This window comes from Ambystoma mexicanum, chromosome 4q (genome assembly GCF_040938575.1).
Source record: "Ambystoma mexicanum isolate Mex_15411 chromosome 4q, UKY_AmexF1_1, whole genome shotgun sequence".
In the NCBI taxonomy this organism is placed as follows: Eukaryota; Metazoa; Chordata; class Amphibia; order Caudata; family Ambystomatidae; genus Ambystoma; species Ambystoma mexicanum.
In genome coordinates this window covers 481823255-481844459 of record NC_090928.1, presented here as the reverse complement: position 1 = coordinate 481844459, position 21205 = coordinate 481823255, and the positions used below count along the sequence as shown (strand labels likewise).

Sequence of the window (21205 nt, the reverse complement as noted above, 5' to 3'; positions counted from 1 at the left end):
CTGTCCACCTTCATTGTGACCACTCTTCCGTTGATCAGAAACACATCCGTTGGCGCATTTCCTTTATGCAATAGTTCTGACACCTCCAACACATGCTTTGCTTGGCTTCTTTGTGGGGCTATACAACTTTGCTCTTGTTCTGGTACTGTTCCACGTTCCACTGGATTCTATGTTTTGCACATGTCCTTATGGTTCACAGCAAACCCTCACAAAATGTCCCCTTTTTTTTGCACTTCAAGTACGAGACATTCCTCGCAGGACAAAATACACTCGTAGATATGTGACGGTTGCTACCACACTTGTAACATTTGATCTCCTTGTTGATGTTCATTTTCTTCATTCCCTTCACTGCAGCCACTTCTTCTTGTTTGTCACTTTTCATGGATGACATATATTTGTGAGTTTGCTCCATGCTTCTAGCTGCTTCTACTGCCATTTCTAATGGAACATCTTTAGATAACAGTCTTCCCTGAATTTTCACATTATTGGTGCAACAAACTAATTGGTCACGTATAAGTGAGTCTGTGAGTGGGCCAAACTCACACGTATGACTTAGAGTTCTTAATGCTGCAATTAAGTTCTCTACAGGCTCTTGCGGTTCCTTTGACCTTTGTAAAAATGTTTGCCTTTCAAAAGTGATGTTCTTTTTTGCCTCAAAATTAATTTCTAACTTTTTCTCTGCCACACTATATTGGTCCATATCTCCGTGGCCTTCTTGTGGAGGTTCTGGTAGCCCGTCGTAGACACTACGACCCTCTGTGCCTAGATTGTACAAATGTATTGCTTCCTTTCTTGCAGGGGCGAATTTCTCTCCTCCTATGGCGATTAAATAAGTATCAAACAGTCTCTTCCACCTGTCCCACCTAATAGCTGGTGTCCCGGGTTCCGGTAAGAAAGGTGGAGGTGGGGACATACCTGCTGCTGCCATGTCTACTAAAGCTTAGAGCCTATATCTGCACAGCACCTATACACACATTACACTAATGCTGGAATGTAATTAATTTCAATCTTGAGAATTCAACTTCTCACTTGAGTCCCATATAGTTCAGAGTCTGTATATCCTGTATTACATTTCTATTAACTGTTCCCCAGGGTTCTCTGTTTTCTTCTCCTTAAGGCCTAAGTTCATCTTTGTTCCACATCAGGTTTACAGGCCCTTCAATTGTTCCTGTTTGTGTACTTGTATTTTGTCTCTAAGGTTGGTTGGGCTTGTTTTTTCCCACTTCTTCGTGACAATCTCAATACGGAGAAGCATGAGTATACAGCCGCTATTGGTTGATGTGTATTCTCCCTCCCTCCACCTCCTCACCTCATTGTATAACTTCTGCTTCAGCGTCATTCACTACGTGTCTCCAGGGAGGCAGGAGGGGGCTCGGAGCACATCACCCCCAAGCGCTTCAGCCGCGCCCACAACACGCTTGCCGCTGTGACTTCTGTGCTTAGAGTCAGGAAACAGGGGAGCACTCCTCAGCAATAAGCCTCCTCCACTAGGCTGACCACACACAGGGCCCCGCCGCTGTGATTCCTGCGCTGTGGGTGGGGAGACAGGATCATACCCCTTGCGGCGCACACTCAACCGTCAGCTTGGTTCAGTGCTGACTGTGTGCCTCTCCCCCTTCTCGGCGGGCTCAGCGCCTCGATACCATCCTCATCACCACTGAGGAAGATCGCGGAGGCGGGTAAGTTATATTTTAAAGCTCTTTATTAATTAGCCCGCCCCGAGACGCACTCAGCTCTTCTCTCTTTTCCAACCACCTAGCCTCTGCCACGTGATGCCCAACATTCTAAACATCACACGGACAACGTGTGGTGGCAGCCCCAAGCACGAGACATCAGAGATACTTCTCTACAATCATCATACTCAACAGGTCTGACTATATCGAAATAGCAAACAATCATTTAGCCACCCCCAATTGTTATGAGAAATTGCTGTCCAACCCAACCAAACTGATTGTACAAGATTTGAAACACCTGATAGAAGGCTGGCATTTCCAAGGGCTAATCACAGACGACCAAAAACTACACATATTTGTTCCCAAGCCAATACTACCTACAATTTACTTTCTTCCTAAAGTACATAAGAGTTTTGAGAGAATTCTAGAAGGAAGGCCAATTGTAAGTGGCATAGGCTGGGCCACGGAACCACTTGCGGAATACATTGATAACATCTTAAGACCTAAAGTGTACAAAGTCAAAGCTTATTTTAAAGACACTACATCAGCAATAAAAATAGTGGAAGACATATACTGGGAACAAGATTACCTATCAGCAACTTGGGATGTAAAAGCACTTTATACATCGATTGGATACAACTTAGCCCTGGAAAAAATGGACTATATATTCAAAGACAAATCAGCATCACACTACAATTATGTCTGCATGCTTAAAGAAATGCTAATGACAACATTGGAAAATAATATTTTTATTTTCAATAATGAATATTTCAAACAAATAAGAGGTGTCACCATGGGCGTAAAATACGCCCCAGGACTGGCCAATTTGGTCATGGGCATGATTGAGGATTATTTTCATCTAGCAACTTGAAACATATCAAACAAAAATAGTGAAATGGATTAGGTTTATTGATGATGTTCTTATCATATGGAATGGAACAACACAGGAACTAAAAGTCAACTATAACCAATACAGGCTACAATTTACTGGAACAAATAGCACAACAGCAATCAACTTTTTAGATATAACAATCAATGTATCGGGGAACCAGCTCAAAACCAAAACCTATAGGAAAGAAACAGAAGTAAAATCTACACTTTTTGCCACGAGTTGTCATTACCCACCTGTCATCAGAAACATCCCCAATGGGGAATTCATACGAGCAAGACGAAACTGTGTGGACAAAGATACTTTCAATAAAGAATGCAAATTATTAACCACAAGATTATCTGCAAGAGGGTACCCACAAAAATCAATCACAACAGCATGGAACAAAGTGCACAAAATGAAAAGATCAGAAACACTAACCCAAACCATCAAAGAAACAACACAGGACAACAGAGTTCAATTCATTACCGCCTATTGTGCAAACAATTGTGAAATCAAGCAAATACTAAAAAATAACTGGTACTTACTAAAACTTGATCCCCATATCAGAAAATACAACAAAGATCAACCGACCCTAATCTACAGAAGAGCAAAAACATTGAAAAGCAGCCTAAGCCCCCCACTACTACTGGAGAAAGATGATATAAGATCATCAACTTGGTTAAAACAACCAACTTTTAGATTTAGGAAATGTGGTTTCTGTTAAATGTGTGAACATGCAATATCAAACACAAATCTTTTCAAGGACAAAAATGGAACACAAACATTTATCAGTGAACAAATAAAATGTCGCTCGAAATTCGTCATTTATGCCATCATATGTGTTTGTAAACTGATATACATTGGGAGCACAATCCGTGAACTAAGAAAACGAATCAGAGAACACATATCAGCAATCAGAAGTCAAGACAAGAACTTGCCACTATCAGAACATTGGCAAGCCCACCATCAACTACAGGACAAAAGAGAAATTAAATGTGTTGGACTTAAAAAGATTCAGCTGGGTAGACGAGGATGAAACCAGGAACTACGACTTCGCCAGGCAGAAGCAAGACTTATCTGTCACTTCAAAGCTGTAGAACGGGGCCTAAACTCCGACAATGAAATGGTGTCATTTTTATGATACAGGGCATGGATATGTACGGGTGGACCATTTGTTGTGAGGTACACCAACACAAATCGAAATATGAAAAGTAGGACGAGAACTACAACCACCAAAATCACTTAGTGGAAAAGTTTTGCACCGTATTTTCTTATAATCTGACTACCAGAATGCTTAGCGGTTAAAAAAAAAAAAAAATTGTTTTGCAATTTGAAAATATTTCCAATCAAGCATTCCACCCATATTAGTATTGAGAATGCCAATCTAGGTTTTAATCTATTAACACATGAATATTTAAAGGCAGGGAAGAACTACCACTACCAGAATGCATAGCGGTAGTAATTGCGAAACCCAAAACCAATTAGAATTAAGATATTCACAGACAGATTCCTATTTCCAGTAAAAACAAAAAATGTCATATGAAAAATGTTCTCTATTCTTTAACTTAAAGTTTAAGTAGAGTGCAAACCCATAATTTAGAATTTGGACCAGAAAATGTTTTGCAAGCTATATTTTCTCATACATCTAAATAACATCCATTTTCAGCATCAGAATTACTAACCTAGTGTCAGATTCACCAGGTGAGTACCCTCCTTTCCCAACCTCCTCCTCACCTGAACCTTCTGAGGTGTTGTCCTTGGTTTCTGTGGTGGGTCTTCTCTTAGCTTTCTTGTCTTCGGCAGGTAACTGCCTTTGGGATGTCTTTTTCTTCTTATCGCGTAAATAAGGCCTGGCTCCCTCAGAGGCCACCTTGACAGGGAAGGAACACCTGCCCAAGGGGAACCCAGAGGAGCCAAACCTCCAATGGCAGGGAAAAAGCCGAAAAGGCACAAAAAACCCTGGTAGGATGTATTTCTTCCTTGAGATGGATAGTCAAAGACTGTAGATAAATTGGAGTCTTTTCTGAGCAACTTCCGGTTATGATGCGGAAAACGGTATAAGGAAGCTTGAACTTCGATACGAGTCTGAAGAAGGGAATAAATACAGAAACAGTTCCCACTTACCGAGAGCTCTGGCAGAACCCAGAGAGTGAAGGCACCCAAGTCATGATCGCGGATGCCTAAAATAAACAGCTCCGCGACCGCGAACAAGACGGGAGTGCCGCGGCGCTGTGAAATGAAAAGGGAAACAGTGCCGCGGTCAAGGAAAGAAAACAGAAACAATACCGCTGCAACAACACCGAGTAAGTGCGAAATACAGAACGAGCGGACAGGACAGAAAGAAAGTAACGAAGGAAGGCAGAAACCGGAACACAGGTGAGAAGGGTGAGAATAGAAGATAAGAAGGGCAGACTGAATGGAAGGAAGAAAGCCAAAGGCTAAGCGGGAAACTCTGAGAAGAACTGTGGAAGGACGATCCGTAGCTCGCAGCGTTGAAGAGTCTGAAGGAAACACAGATACAACGCGCGGAAAGGGGGCGTGGTTGTGTCTTATAGTCCAGCGACGCCATGTTGGGTGAGGACTAGACCGACAGTATACTATTATTAGAGATGCCATGAGCTCCACAGCTTCCATGGACGAATCCTGACACCTAGCCTCTCATGTATCTAAATAGAAAATGGAAAGGTTGGATATAAACCACAATTACCAGAAAGCCTAGCGGTTGAAATTCGGCAATTTGAAACCACCTCTAATCAAGAATTCCACCTATGTTAGTATTGAGCTTGTCAATCTAGGTTTTTAATCTATCAATTCATGAATATTTAAAGGCAGAGAAGAACTACGACTGCCAGAATGCTTAGCAGTAGAAATGGTGGAAATCAAAACCATTTAAAATCAAGATATTCACGTGCTTTAATTTGACAGATTACTATTTCAGTAACAAAAAATGCTGTTTGAAAAACGTTCTTTACGCTTTAAATTATAAGTCAAAATAGAGTGCAAACCAAGATTTTAGAAATTGGACTCAAATTACCAGAATGCCCGACATACTGTACATTGGAAATGCGAGCAAAATATGCAGTAGCGCATTGACAAACGTGGCCAACAACAAGGTCAAAAAATACTAAAGCATCCAATTACATCAGGCATCTGAAAAAACAAACAAAAAAGAAAAAACATTAGATATCTATTACCGAATTAACACTTACAACATACTTGGATTTAAAACGAATTTGGGTTCAAACACCCTATAGCAATATGCATATGACTAACTTAGCCCAAAACATGGCCACCATCAGAAATCCGATGGAAATGAAGGTAGGACTACCCTGCCTCACAGGCAGTGTCATATCTAGTCCTTCTTCTATCATCCAAGAGGCAGTCTAACTGAATTTACGCTGAGAGCACGGATTGGACTTTTTTCAGGTAAGCCCTAGGGTCCTCTCACAAGCACACCCTAAAATGGGACCAATCAATGCAAGTGAACATGCCGTTTTTAAATGAGCTTGTTCAACATGCTTTTTAGAACCTTATCACGACGCAACAAAGCTAAAAGTTATCAAAGTGTAATGAACACTACCATGCGGATGCCTCATAGTCAAACCGTCTTTTTAGAGAGACTGAAATTATTCTATTTTTCTCTACTCTGGAATTCGTAACATACTATAAAAAGGAAATTGCAAATTAACAAACTCACACTGCACTGCATGAAACTAGGGTCTAAGCCTTTAACCAGGGTCATCCTAAATTTGTTTCCTTTTTCTAGCAGATGGGATTTGAACCCAATTAGTAACTGGACTGCAATAAAGCAGACTATCGGGACCGCAATACTTTAGGGTAAGAAAGCCCATTAATTGCAACCAGATGTTTCACGCATATGCATTTCTTAAACAAAACAACAAACGATGACAACAGTTAGGTTTTTTTTTCTGTGATATGGAATGAGTAGGAGGAAAATACTTACCAGGTTGAAGTAGGTGACAAGATGAAACAGATGTAAATGGGGCTGAAATTGCTCAAAAGTAATTGTATTTCAATTTCACTTTCTCATCACCAAGTAATCCCACGTGTTACTATAACATTATAAAGGGGCATTTTAGACCCCACTCTAACACATGCTTTCTCTGTAGGTTTATGCTGCACAAATTGGTATAAAGTTAAATTTGTTGTGTTTTTTACTTCATTTATTCACTCTCTCACATGTTTTTGAACAGGGAAATGAATACACAAATATCTTTAAGTTCTATGACATAATTTCACATTTTTTATTTATTTCTATTATTTCAATATTTTTTGTCACATAAATGCCCGGATTTGAGAAAAGCAAAGTGTAATGCCGAAACAGGTGTCATCCAAAAGGGCCTAGAATTATCACAAACATTAAAAAATCTACACGCAGACGGACTTGAATGCTTTCATTTATTCGTTGCGAATAGCATGTCATATTTGTGAAGACAGGAAATACTGGTGCAAAGAAAGTTGCAAGCAAAACCAAAAACGTTTTGTATATGTATACATATTGAATTGGGTGTGATATGATAGGAAACTGGCATGGTTTTGGTATGGCTTGTCAACACTTGGCTGGGAAGGTGTGGAGTGAATGGAGATTTAAAGAACACTACATATTGTGGTTTGGCATATTGTTCTCACTACAGCAGTGGTGTTGATGCAACTTTGTGAGGGCCAAAATGATTTATAAAGATTTACTGGGTTGATTTTCAAATAACCTGTTTTTTTTTTTTGCATATGGACTTTGCTTGAATTGTATTGCCTATGGACTTATAGGAAACTGCCATTGATGATTTCATGAAAGGAAATGCACTCTGATAGGAAATGATATTTGAAATGAGTTGCTAGGATATAATGAAATGAGATGTTAAATGTAGGAAAAAGAATTGAAATGGATTCAGGTTATTAATTGTTACTATGAAATGGGCGTATTTAGATAGGTATGAGTAGTGGCACTGTATGTTCATTGGTGTGAAATGAAATGAGAGGTGTCATGAAGTGAAATGTCATGATATTATATTGTGTAATGGGCACATAATAGGAGTTAGGTAATGTAAGCCGGATGAAATTGATGATGCTGTGAAGTGAATGAGATGCAATGGGTGCATGTTTATAGTTTGATGAAGTCCAATTAAATGAAAAGCCTGGTGTGACGTATAGGTATGGGCGTACGTTTAAAATGTTTTTCCATTAATGGAGTATGGATGTATATGGGATGTAATTGAACCAGTAAAGTGATACTGATTCCCTATGGAGGAATGTTTAGAAGTATTTTGCCTATTAATTTGCGCATATTTTCTTTGGTGAATGCATTCTTATGGTGAGATCTTTGCACATGACAGGATTTCTGATCAACTTCCTGTTGTGGTGTATCTTTCACGTGCGGTGTCTGTGCAGCCACATTTGTTTGCTTGTGCTCTTTGTTGTGTTTGTATCTTTTCTTTCTTTTCCCACTTTTGTATGTTCTCTAGGAGGTAGTTGGAGTATGAGTGTAGTGTGCTAATGACAGGCCTCTTCGGAGATGATGAGTGGTGGTGTTGTGTGCGGACATGATGTGTGTTATGATATCGGTATCTGAATGTTAGTTGATTTTCCTGGTTGGTTGCGATTGTGCTGCGAGCGTGGCAGGCCCGAGTCTCTTTGTGGCAGACAGAGTGGAAGGTGAGTAGACTGAGTTGGTTGTTGAGTTTGGTTTGGATATGGTTTGTGCTTGCAGGTGGCAGCTGTAAGACTCAGGAGTCTCAGTCCCGGGTAAGTGGTGGTTTAGTTGTTTTATGGTGGATGTTGAATGTTAGTTACGTGAATGTGGAGTATGCCATGAAGGTTTTGAATGTGGTTGGTTTGTCTGGTTGGTTTGTGGTGGATGCTTGATGTGGTTGTTCTGAGAGCCTGGTCAATGAATCTTGTTGTATGAGTGTTTTGTAAGGAGAGAGGATGTGTAGTATGTGTCTTGTATTGGGTGCACCAATGCAGGTCATAGAATGTGATGATGTAGCCTGGAACCTCACAGGACATCAAGGTTCCAGAAGTAACAGTTAGGGACTCAGGATGGGAGATATAACTGGAGAGGATGTGTGTCACATAGCTCCTGCCTCCCTTTATTAACTAGCCCTGAAACAGAATAAAGAAACTTTCCTTTTGTATTTACCTGCCTCCAGCGTCATCTCTGCATACCTGTACCTGCTGTGTGAACCCCAACACTACATATCCTCTTTGTGCAAAAATCGCCCATGCCGGATATATATCGGTGTATCTGCTATTCAATTAACAGTTATTTGCTTTAATGCTTTTGAATGTGGTAGGTCAAGCAATTTCTATTTTAAGAGTGTAGTGTATTTTTGAATATAGATGACGTGAGAATAGCTCTGGACAGTGTAATGTCTGCATGAACTGGGAGTACAATATTCAAACGGTATCCAGTACTTGGATATGAAATTACATGAAATAACATAACATGTGTTCTTGTGATCCTACTTCAAAGTTGCAATGCCAGCAGAACAGGCCTTGGCCTTTTGAATTCGGCATGGGGTCACTAGGATTTTGGGCATATGATTACAACTAGTTTATGAAATAGCTGATGGTCTAGCTTTACATCTCCACATCCATTCCCACAGATTTGGACTCACAGGATTTTCAACAATTCTCCCATTCATTTCAATATGCATTGGCAGGTTGAAAGGCTCATGGCTGTGATACACTTTGGTGGCAATGTGACCACCTTTCAACCATCTCCTGATCAGAGATCTAAGAACCAATGCTTTGGGCAGTTTTCCCTTTGAATGTAGCCATGAATGCATGCAAGAACTTAGATGGCAATAGGAACATCTAGTACATTCCCAATTTCAACCAATTAAGAATTCCACACGAACATTAAGACCACTGCAGGGCCATCACCCATGTGGCAACTGCGTGGCCTGCCAATTTACGAAGAAAATGAGCAGTTTCCAAATTGGACAACGCAAATGGCTTCTGAGGGACCTCACAAACTGCAAAAGCCAGAATGTGATTTACTGTATCGAATGCCCCTGTGGACTACGATACATAGGTCAAACAACAAGAGCAGTTAGCATTCGGATCTCGGAACACAGATCTAGAATAAGGTGTAAGAATCTCACATCACCTCTAGTTACACACTACATGGAGGCTAACCACACACCAAACAATCTTTTTTGGTGGGTACTCGAGAAAATCAAGGGGAGCCCCGACATTCAACACAGTCTTCTTAGGAAGGAGTCTAGATGGATACATCGATTAAACACTTACCATCATGGGCTCAATGAAATCTTTCAGCCAGTAATATGACCATTGTGACATATGTCCGCTTCCACGTCCCTGCCCACCACTAATTAGCCTCTCCTCACGCGCATTAGCCCTCACCGACAAACTGCGACAAACTAAGTTTCTGTTGCTCCTTGTTGTTGCTATATATTAAACATACGCATGGAGCTATGCATTCCTCCCCCTTTTCCTCCAGGCTCAGTGTAATACTTTATATGAGGCTGACAGCCACACTTTCCTCACACCGAGGCACACTGCAAATCGATACTCTCTCCCAGCATACCTGAGTGACTCGTTCTCTAGTCACCATGACAACGATCGACTACGCGGCCTCTACGCACGCGTGATCGTCCCGGCCCCGGCTTCCCTGAGCAGGCAGCCACAGTCCACACACACCCTCGAATCAGATGAGACGGCTGAGACAAGCCTCCAGCCTCTCCCCTTCCCAGCGGATGCCTGCTAAGACTTACAGCAGCTGAAAAAAGCATTGCAGCGGGTAAGCGTTAAAAGGGTTTCTCTTTCTTTCTCTCCCTCTTTCTGACCTTTTCAACAGGCACGTCTCTTCCTCGCATGCAGCCCTCAACCCTTCATGCCACCGGCTTGCTCCCTACTTAATACTCCTTTTGAAGCCCATACATTTGGCATCTCAACTCATGTAATTGAGCTCTAAACACCCAGACCGGCAGCCGTACTGTGTGTTTTTTGTTAGTTTCGCGTGCACTTGGTATCATTAATACACTTTCGCCTCCGAATACACAGCGCGTACCTTTGGAGTTATCATGGTCCTAGATACTAGCACTATCAGCCACCACGTCAAGTCTCATATATTTTTGTGCATAGGATTTAAACCACTATCCTAATATCCTACGAACAAACGAGTCCTGGTGCTTAGTTGTGTTTTTCTTCTCACACAGGCAACAGCCACCAGCCCAAAGTGAACAACCACATTCCACAATAACGGTGACAGAGGAGAAAATTTACCCATACGGCGCAACCTCTCTACTACTCGGCAAATTAATCCAGGTAGAGCATTTTTCTCTCGCTTTTGCCACATGTAGCTATTTAGCAATTATGTATTAGCACCACACAACCCGGGCGCCAGACCCCTGATTTATAGCTTTTTGCTCCTCTCTTTTCCATCATCTTTATACCTTATGTAGGATATCACCAAGACGAGACTGTGACTTTACCTGAGAGTTCTCACTCTTCACATAGACGCCTGGTCCTGTCGCCTGATTTCCCTCCCTGTGTGGCCCACACCCGAACCTCTGGGATCTCAAACACCGGCAGGTAAGCCGACCACCGGTGCCGAGAGTTTCTAAATATTTTTATTTGTATAGCGCCCTAAGTACTAGGGGCCACTACCTCTCTATATCCACCCTTCTGACTCGATATCCATATACTTCCCACAGGGTCCCCAACTAGGAGCCCTGATGAAGGCGGACCTATCGTAATAGAATAACCGCCGAAACGTGACGAAGACAGAGATTCAAACCATACATACATATCCCTGATCGTTTGGAGCCTACATTCCGGTTCCAACCATCAAATCTCACGTTGGCAAGGATAAAAAAGATATCTTGTATCAAAGACCCTGCAGCATTAATTGCTTGAAACTAACAATTGCAAAAAGGGACTATCATTGAACAATACCTAGAAATTGGGCCATGATACTCGTTTATTTACTGAACCAATATCACATGTATGTCCTATTTGCACTCTTCTTTATGATTTAATCATTATAATGTAAAGAAATGAATATTAATCCAATGTTTTTTGTGTTTTTTGTTTGTTTTTTATTGTGTCAAAACACTTATGCACATTGTAATCTCTTTCTACAAAAAAACGTTGCTTCCTAAATGTATTATGTGGATGTATTTGTATTTTGTTCTATTTTTTGGTTGAGATTATAACTTTGTTGACTTCCGATTATGTGTTCTGGTTTTCTTTAAATATATGTTTTTGATGTCCTCGGAGGTAGAAAGTGAATGTCTTGCACTTTTTCCTTAATTATATGAGTTACCTTTTATTTTATTTCTCAAACACTGGAAGCACCACCGTAATGTTTGTCCTTTGAAACACACAGCTACTTTATTATTTGGGTGGTTATATAAGAACAGCGGTAGATTCATACTTTAGGATTTCCACAATTTGGAAACCTCTCAGAGATATTAATTCATTATTTGAAACAAAAAGAAAAAAAGAAATAATATGAAAATAATTATTAGCAAGGGTACATTTTTCTGTTTAGATGTTCTATTTTTGGCCTAGTACCCTTTCTAACAAGGCCTCCCCCTACTATCTGTTTATCATTTAACGGCAACCGTGTTGCTTAGGGTTCTTTCCCTGATAGGACTTTAGTTAATCACTTTAACTTGAATTTGTCCATCTCTCTCTCTAATCTTTACACTCTCTCCCAGAGTTAACCATATTTCTGGTGTTGGTCCACACGGGACTACTGGACGACAGACCTATATATTCCACGCTCTCAAGAATAACCTGTGAGATATCCCCCTGCAGGGTATGGCTGAAAATGCTACATTAAGCTTTACTGACCAACAGATCCAGGACACCATAAGTGGTCCCTCATTTTTTGACCCTATAGGTGACAATCCCCCATTAGGTGCCACAAATACAGGAGACAACATTCTACGTCTTAAAAAGAAGTGTTTCCGTACTGAACTTCACGCACACTTCTTAAGGGAATATTTAAGGAATAGCATTATCCCTAGTGGACTAATAGTGAGAAACACTCCGTGCCTCTTCCTAGATGACAAAGAATACGTAACAAACTTCAGTTATGTGGCAACTAAATGTAGCCGAGATCTAATGGTATTAACCATTACTACGGCCCAACGCATTGCTACTCAAATTCAAAAAGATTTAGATCTAGAGGAAACAACCTTCATCACCAACATAGCCATTACTAATGCCAAGAACCAGTTAACTGACCTTAACAAGCAGTTCTCGGATTTTAAAACTGCTACTCTCACCAGAAAAACTAAGAAACTTCAGAAAGACATTAAGGAATTTCAACTTGAAATTGTTTACCCGTACATTTCGGATAATTACATCAACAATTTGAACACAGGTCTGGCCCAAGGCATAGGCTCACGGACACAGAAAGGTCGCCGGAATAGAGCAACCTTCTCCGGCTCCAGCAGTGGCTCATCCTCTGACGACCAACCTAGACAACCCCTACCACAGGGCCACCCGCTGCCCAACCCAGCCTTCCCCCCACCATCTTTTTATCCTTTTTTAGGGGGTGGTGGTTTTGGCAACCCCCAGTGGGGTTTTCAACAATGGGGTTTCCCACCACGAGGAAGGGGGGGGAAGAAACCAACGTCAACGACGCCGACGACCGAGATACTAAACTCCAATACCGATTCTGAAACAATCCCCATATTCAACCTAGCTGATATTCCACTTTCAACGGCAGAAACATCTGTTCTTAACAAGGGTCTATCATTCGTACCGACGGGTCCCACAGACTGGTACGATTCCGAAATGGAGATTCGAACCTTCTTACGCAAAGTAAGGCTACGAACTTTCTTTCATGAACATAACTTAGGCACGGAGGAAGACGAGCAAGACTCTGGGCTACATAACCCCTCTTCCTTCACGCCTTCAGATAGCCAAATACCTACTGAAACCCTTACCTTTGAAAGATGCATCCTGAATGACTTTGCTAAATTACAAACCAAAACAACTAAGACCAAACACAACTTAAGTTTACTGGAAAAACAAGCTTTGATGTCACTACAGAAAAATAAAAACATTATCATTAAACCTTCAGATAAAGGTGGTGGCGTGGTCATTATGACCACTGACCAATACAAAGATATGGTATTGGCACTACTTAACGACACAGATAGTTACACTATCCTTCGTAAAGACCCAACACAAGAAATCTGTCAAGAGATCCTAGAAACCGTAAATTTCGCTTTACAACGCGAATGGATCACCAAAAAAGAATCTGAATTTCTAATCAAAACACGAGGAAGAACTCCTTGTTTCTATGCACTTCCAAAAATTCATAAAGATCCCATTAATCCACCAGGCCGCCCGATAGTTTCTGGCTGTGGCTCCATTCTTGAACCACTCTGCAAATTCATTGACTTCTTCCTACAACCTATTAGTATAAATACATCTACCTATCTTAGGGACACTACACATACTATTACCATTTTTGAGGGCATAGATTTTGACCCCACCAAACAACTTTTGGTAACTATGGACATCAAGTCCCTGTATACAAGTATACCACAGGAGGAAGCGATCGAATGTATACGGACATGGCTCACTGCCGAGCTCCCAACTGACCGAACTCCCACCAACTTTATCCTTGAACTTATGTCAATAGCACTACGGAAAAACTTTTTTAGCTTTGACAATTTACTGTACCTACAGACAAAAGGTACTGCCATGGGCGCAGCTTTTGCTCCCAGCCTAGCAATCCTATTCATGGCCAAATTCGAACAAGACTTTGTACTTTCCAACATTAACACATGGCAGCCCCAAATTAGCCATTGGTACCGATACATAGATGACGTGATTTTCATATGGACTGGCACCACCCTCCAACTGATGTCCTTCTGGGCCTGGCTCAATACATGTAATATTGACATTCAGTTCACTATCGAGCATAGTGCTTCTGAGATTAAGTTCCTGGATTTGTCGATTCAACAAAAAAATGGCAAACTTATATGTAATTTGTATCGCAAACCTACATCCAGGAACACCTTGTTGCACTACTCTAGCAACCACCCTACTCATGTCAAGGACAACCTCCCATATGGACAGTATCTGCGAATACGCAGAAACTGCACAACACCTGAAGACTTTAACTACCATGCAGACAATCTAACCACCCGCCTAAAAGCACGAGGTTATCCTAAAAAACAGCTTGAGCAAGCCAGGAAAAGGGCACGAAACAGGAATAGAGAAACCCTTCTCGAGTTACAACGTGATACCCAAGACACCAAGGAAGATCGTCTTACGTGCGTTGTCACTTTTGGAACCCACACATCACAAATAAAGAAGATTATCAGTAAACACTGGCACATAGCACGCCTTAACCTTCCGGAAGAACCAATTCCCCGATTTGCATATAAAAGAACAAAAAACATTAAGGAACATCTAGTACATTCCCAATTTCAACCAATTAAGAATTCCACACGAACATTAAGACCACTGCAGGGCCATCACCCATGTGGCAACTGCGTGGCCTGCCAATTTACGAAGAAAATGAGCAGTTTCCAAATTGGACAACGCAAATGGCTTCTGAGGGACCTCACAAACTGCAAAAGCCAGAATGTGATTTACTGTATCGAATGCCCCTGTGGACTACGATACATAGGTCAAACAACAAGAGCAGTTAGCATTCGGATCTCGGAACACAGATCTAGAATAAGGTGTAAGAATCTCACATCACCTCTAGTTACACACTACATGGAGGCTAACCACACACCAAACAATCTTTTTTGGTGGGTACTCGAGAAAATCAAGGGGAGCCCCGACATTCAACACAGTCTTCTTAGGAAGGAGTCTAGATGGATACATCGATTAAACACTTACCATCATGGGCTCAATGAAATCTTTCAGCCAGTAATATGACCATTGTGACATATGTCCGCTTCCACGTCCCTGCCCACCACTAATTAGCCTCTCCTCACGCGCATTAGCCCTCACCGACAAACTGCGACAAACTAAGTTTCTGTTGCTCCTTGTTGTTGCTATATATTAAACATACGCATGGAGCTATGCATTCCTCCCCCTTTTCCTCCAGGCTCAGTGTAATACTTTATATGAGGCTGACAGCCACACTTTCCTCACACCGAGGCACACTGCAAATCGATACTCTCTCCCAGCATACCTGAGTGACTCGTTCTCTAGTCACCATGACAACGATCGACTACGCGGCCTCTACGCACGCGTGATCGTCCCGGCCCCGGCTTCCCTGAGCAGGCAGCCACAGTCCACACACACCCTCGAATCAGATGAGACGGCTGAGACAAGCCTCCAGCCTCTCCCCTTCCCAGCGGATGCCTGCTAAGACTTACAGCAGCTGAAAAAAGCATTGCAGCGGGTAAGCGTTAAAAGGGTTTCTCTTTCTTTCTCTCCCTCTTTCTGACCTTTTCAACAGGCACGTCTCTTCCTCGCATGCAGCCCTCAACCCTTCATGCCACCGGCTTGCTCCCTACTTAATACTCCTTTTGAAGCCCATACATTTGGCATCTCAACTCATGTAATTGAGCTCTAAACACCCAGACCGGCAGCCGTACTGTGTGTTTTTTGTTAGTTTCGCGTGCACTTGGTATCATTAATACACTTTCGCCTCCGAATACACAGCGCGTACCTTTGGAGTTATCATGGTCCTAGATACTAGCACTATCAGCCACCACGTCAAGTCTCATATATTTTTGTGCATAGGATTTAAACCACTATCCTAATATCCTACGAACAAACGAGTCCTGGTGCTTAGTTGTGTTTTTCTTCTCACACAGGCAACAGCCACCAGCCCAAAGTGAACAACCACATTCCACAATAACGGTGACAGAGGAGAAAATTTACCCATACGGCGCAACCTCTCTACTACTCGGCAAATTAATCCAGGTAGAGCATTTTTCTCTCGCTTTTGCCACATGTAGCTATTTAGCAATTATGTATTAGCACCACACAACCCGGACGCCAGACCCCTGATTTATAGCTTTTTGCTCCTCTCTTTTCCATCATCTTTATACCTTATGTAGGATATCACCAAGACGAGACTGTGACTTTACCTGAGAGTTCTCACTCTTCACATAGACGCCTGGTCCTGTCGCCTGATTTCCCTCCCTGTGTGGCCCACACCCGAACCTCTGGGATCTCAAACACCGGCAGGTAAGCCGACCACCGGTGCCGAGAGTTTCTAAATATTTTTATTTGTATAGCGCCCTAAGTACTAGGGGCCACTACCTCTCTATATCCACCCTTCTGACTCGATATCCATATACTTCCCACAGGGTCCCCAACTAGGAGCCCTGATGAAGGCGGACCTATCGTAATAGAATAACCGCCGAAACGTGACGAAGACAGAGATTCAAACCATACATACATATCCCTGATCGTTTGGAGCCTACATTCCGGTTCCAACCATCAAATCTCACGTTGGCAAGGATAAAAAAGATATCTTGTATCAAAGACCCTGCAGCATTAATTGCTTGAAACTAACAATTGCAAAAAGGGACTATCATTGAACAATACCTAGAAATTGGGCCATGATACTCGTTTATTTACTGAACCAATATCACATGTATGTCCTATTTGCACTCTTCTTTATGATTTAATCATTATAATGTAAAGAAATGAATATTAATCCAATGTTTTTTGTGTTTTTTGTTTGTTTTTTATTGTGTCAAAACACTTATGCACATTGTAATCTCTTTCTACAAAAAAACGTTGCTTCCTAAATGTATTATGTGGATGTATTTGTATTTTGTTCTATTTTTTGGTTGAGATTATAACTTTGTTGACTTCCGATTATGTGTTCTGGTTTTCTTTAAATATATGTTTTTGATGTCCTCGGAGGTAGAAAGTGAATGTCTTGCACTTTTTCCTTAATTATATGAGTTACCTTTTATTTTATTTCTCAAACACTGGAAGCACCACCGTAATGTTTGTCCTTTGAAACACACAGCTACTTTATTATTTGGGTGGTTATATAAGAACAGCGGTAGATTCATACTTTAGGATTTCCACAATTTGGAAACCTCTCAGAGATATTAATTCATTATTTGAAACAAAAAGAAAAAAAGAAATAATATGAAAATAATTATTAGCAAGGGTACATTTTTCTGTTTAGAAATAGTGACAAATCTTTCACAATGCAATAGTTTTTTAAAGGCTTGTACCTGACCTCCCTATGAGATATGTCCTTTGATATGGCTCCCAGGGCTACAACATGTAGGCCACAAAGGTGGTTTGCACCAATCATCAGTTCTTTATTACCCCAAAATAGAGGTCCTGAGGTCCAATGTGAAAAATGTTTATCCACTTGAATACATCTTCTGATGCCCAACATAGCCTATTGAATTTCCTGCTGTAACATAGTACCCTTAGTGATTGTGATCCGCTCCTCAAGCCTGTTAACAAATGCTGAAATTGCAAAAGGACATACATGTTTTTTTTTTCTCCACATGGGGCCATTTCGTTCTTATACCTCCTTTAGGTACTTGCATCCGAACTGTGACCTGTGTAGGTGCCTTTCCCCGTCTTACTACGTGTGAGAGAAAATAAAATAACCGACACAACCCCTTGTCGGGGAAAGAGGCAATGAGACCCGGCTGCAAGAGTTCAAAGGATGGTTTATTTCTCCAGCTAGGAAATAACCCGAAAAACCCTCCAGTCCCTCATTACATCACACTTATATTTATATTAATTAAAGTAACTCTAACAAAAAATGCTAAATGGACCCGATTGGCCAGGCGGTGTGGTGCTGTAGGTGTGAGTGGCATCTCTTCCTCCTGGTTGGCTGAGTAGCTGACGAGATGACGTACGTCAAACATCTTGTGCTCCACGCAGGTCAGGGTCCGGTCACTGTGGTCCCTACCTAAGCTAATATGTTACACACTAAATAACAAATTATTTAAAACATTTTATGCTACTTGTCACATTTCTACATAAGTCACACACAATGATTATTGTCAGTACAATTGGGTCATTCGTGGCTTTAATTGGAGGCCTTGACCTTATTGTGCATGTAGAAGAATCAGGCTGTGTTTCGCATCTTTTCCTAGGTTTCAAAACTCATTAGTACAAATAAAAACATATATAGTAGTAAAAATGCTTAAGGTTAGTAAGGAGTGTATTGGGTGGGTTTCACAGCACAGGCGAGGGTCTGGCACTTGAAAGAAATACCTTACAGGGGGTGCAGGGTCAGGATGGCAATAAATTGTTCTAATGGGGGTGGGTGGCTTGCACGTTTATGAGGAGGAATCGAGCAGAAAGTGCTTAGCTCATCCTGGTTCACATGCCGGTTCTCAGGCGAACAGTGATCTCAGAGGAAGAAAACTGTAGCATATTGATTGTTGCAACTTTCTTCAGCTTCAGCGTGAGAATGGAAGCGCAGAGCTTTCCTTCGCAGGGGGAGTGCAAGGGTGGGGGCCAGCCAGCTGCCTGCGCGCCGTGTGTGTGTGTGTCTCTGTCCTTGGTTGCTGCGGTGGAAGGGAAGCTGAGCATTGCTGTACTATCGCAGTGAGGCCTGTTAATCCAAGATGGAGTTGAAAGGGGGCACAAAAGATGGATGCCCCGTGTCCTGCTTAGTAGTCCCATCTATGCAACAGTCAACGTGGTTAACTTTACATAAGGGCAAGGGGCAATCCCACTACCGGAGGCACGTGGTCCAAGCCTTGTACTGAGGACCCCTCGCTGCCATACACCTGCTTATCTATGATTGCTGTGTTGTACAAAATAAATTCAGGGCATTGCAAACCTCCCTTACCGTCTGACGCTTAACAGGGCTGTTCTGCTCTATTTATGATGCCAGAGAAATATTGACAGTAGCTAAATGATATGGTTAATCAAGGAATGAGGAAAGTGTAATAATCCAAAGGGCTCTTGTAAGTACCATTTTAATCGCTTTTAACCTTCCACACCAACTATAGAAGGGACCATTTATTATCATTCTTGTTTATACCATATTAGGCTGTTGGCATTGTAGAGAACTTCAAAATGAAAGACCATTCCCCTGGAGTAAACTGACAACAGAAACCTCTTTTTGAAAGAGTGACAGAGGTGCCATTCGCAAAAGTATGCTTTTCGTTGGATCACACATCTTGCTTTCTGCTATGATAAAGAAAGGCACCACTATAAAGTGTGGGGAATAATTGCATTCACAGCCGAGAAAATGTTTTAACACAGTTGAAGTGAATTCTGCAAACTGCTACCATTTCTAAGGCCTTAGAAATTGAATCTAGAAACGTGTGGGTGGATGCCAAGGACATGCTGGTAACTGAATTGGAAAGATGCAATAATGCCTGATTTTGTGCTTTAAAGACACAGATGTAAATTTGTGTTGCTATTCAAATATTGTATGATTAGTGTATATGGACATAGGTAATGCAAATAGAAGTTGGCGCATTTTCCACATGAAGAAAAATACCAAGCCTCAAGTGTCTGGGGTGTGCTTAGCAGCGAAGAAGTCAACCTGGGTCCCAGTACAGTGAGTTTCATAGCCGTGAAGCTTAAATAAAACTTTCCCAGCATCAATTTATAATTTTAGCATTTGGATGTCATGAGTAGAAAAAATATGCCAGTAATTTTAAAATGTGTTTCTTTACTTTCAACGGTGTACTCATCCCAAAAATGCAAGTATAAACGTACAGGATGTATTCAAGGTTGTATTGTATTTTGACATGCTGAACTGAATTTGTCTTGGAACAGTAAGGCCCAATCCGAAGGAATGTAGTCAAAAGCCCCATATCACATGCTAAGTCTTTGTTATTGTGTTCATGCAAGATTGCCCTACCTGAATCCTGTTTTAACCAGACTCAAAGCTGCTGCAAGTCACAAGACGAATGATGAGTATATTACAGTGAGCACCCCAGGTCAGGTTTTGGGCTTCCTATGGCAGTATAATGGAAAACACCAATTGTCCATGAACCTCCAGTGACATCTGCATGCCGAAATCAGCATTTATTTGACTTATACGTTTGTTAAACTGAATAGAAATTTATGTTTGTGCAATTTGAAATAGAAAATGTATTCATTTGAAAAATCATATTTTTAGAAAGGAAGTTCCTACCAAGGAAAAACGAATTGCATTTTGTTATTAAACATTATACTTTGTAACCTGCATAAAAATCACCTTGGGCATAATGGAAATATTTGAAGAACATTGATAACAATAATCATCTGTTGAAGTATATAACACACAGTGTCATTTTAAATTCTTCCTCCTGCTATGTAAATTTCACTGATCGTTATTTTATTAAAATAGCTCAAGTTAATCAAATGTTATTATAATGTTAGTGAAATTCCCTCCCACCTTTGCAGTCCTGGGATTCAAGGGGCAGAGAGCTAAACGTAAGTCACATAATTGGGGGTTAGACGAGATTATAAAATAAAATGCACACCGGTGTGGGTATTATGATTTTTCTGAATATTGAGAGATGAATATTGAAGAACATTTCTGAATTTATTGGAAGGAGGTGGCTGAGGGAGCACAGCTGAAACTATTTGGATGACTATCCTAGGCCGCTCAAGACAAACATCCCTCCCAGTGAATTTTTCAGCACATCTCTTATTTTAACTTCAAATGGTGGAGAAAGAACTTGCTGAAAGCTCACCACTTGATTTGCTGCACTTTAAAGAAAATATTTAAGAGTCCTCTGGA

The 21205-nt window shown here is 41.2% G+C and overlaps 2 long non-coding RNA genes across 2 annotated transcripts; both read left to right on the top strand.

The window, feature by feature from the left end:
* Window positions 1-10748: 10748 nt before the first annotated feature.
* LOC138468535 (uncharacterized) lies at window positions 10749-12307 on the top strand. The gene is made up of 3 exons (XR_011268310.1): window positions 10749-10854; window positions 10992-11121; window positions 11244-12307. It is a non-coding gene; the product is annotated as an uncharacterized lncRNA (long non-coding RNA).
* Window positions 12308-16340: 4033 nt separating this feature from the next.
* On the top strand, window positions 16341-17650 carry LOC138468533 (uncharacterized). The gene is made up of 3 exons (XR_011268309.1): window positions 16341-16446; window positions 16584-16713; window positions 16836-17650. It is a non-coding gene; the product is annotated as an uncharacterized lncRNA (long non-coding RNA).
* The last annotated feature ends 3555 nt before the right edge of the window (window positions 17651-21205 follow it).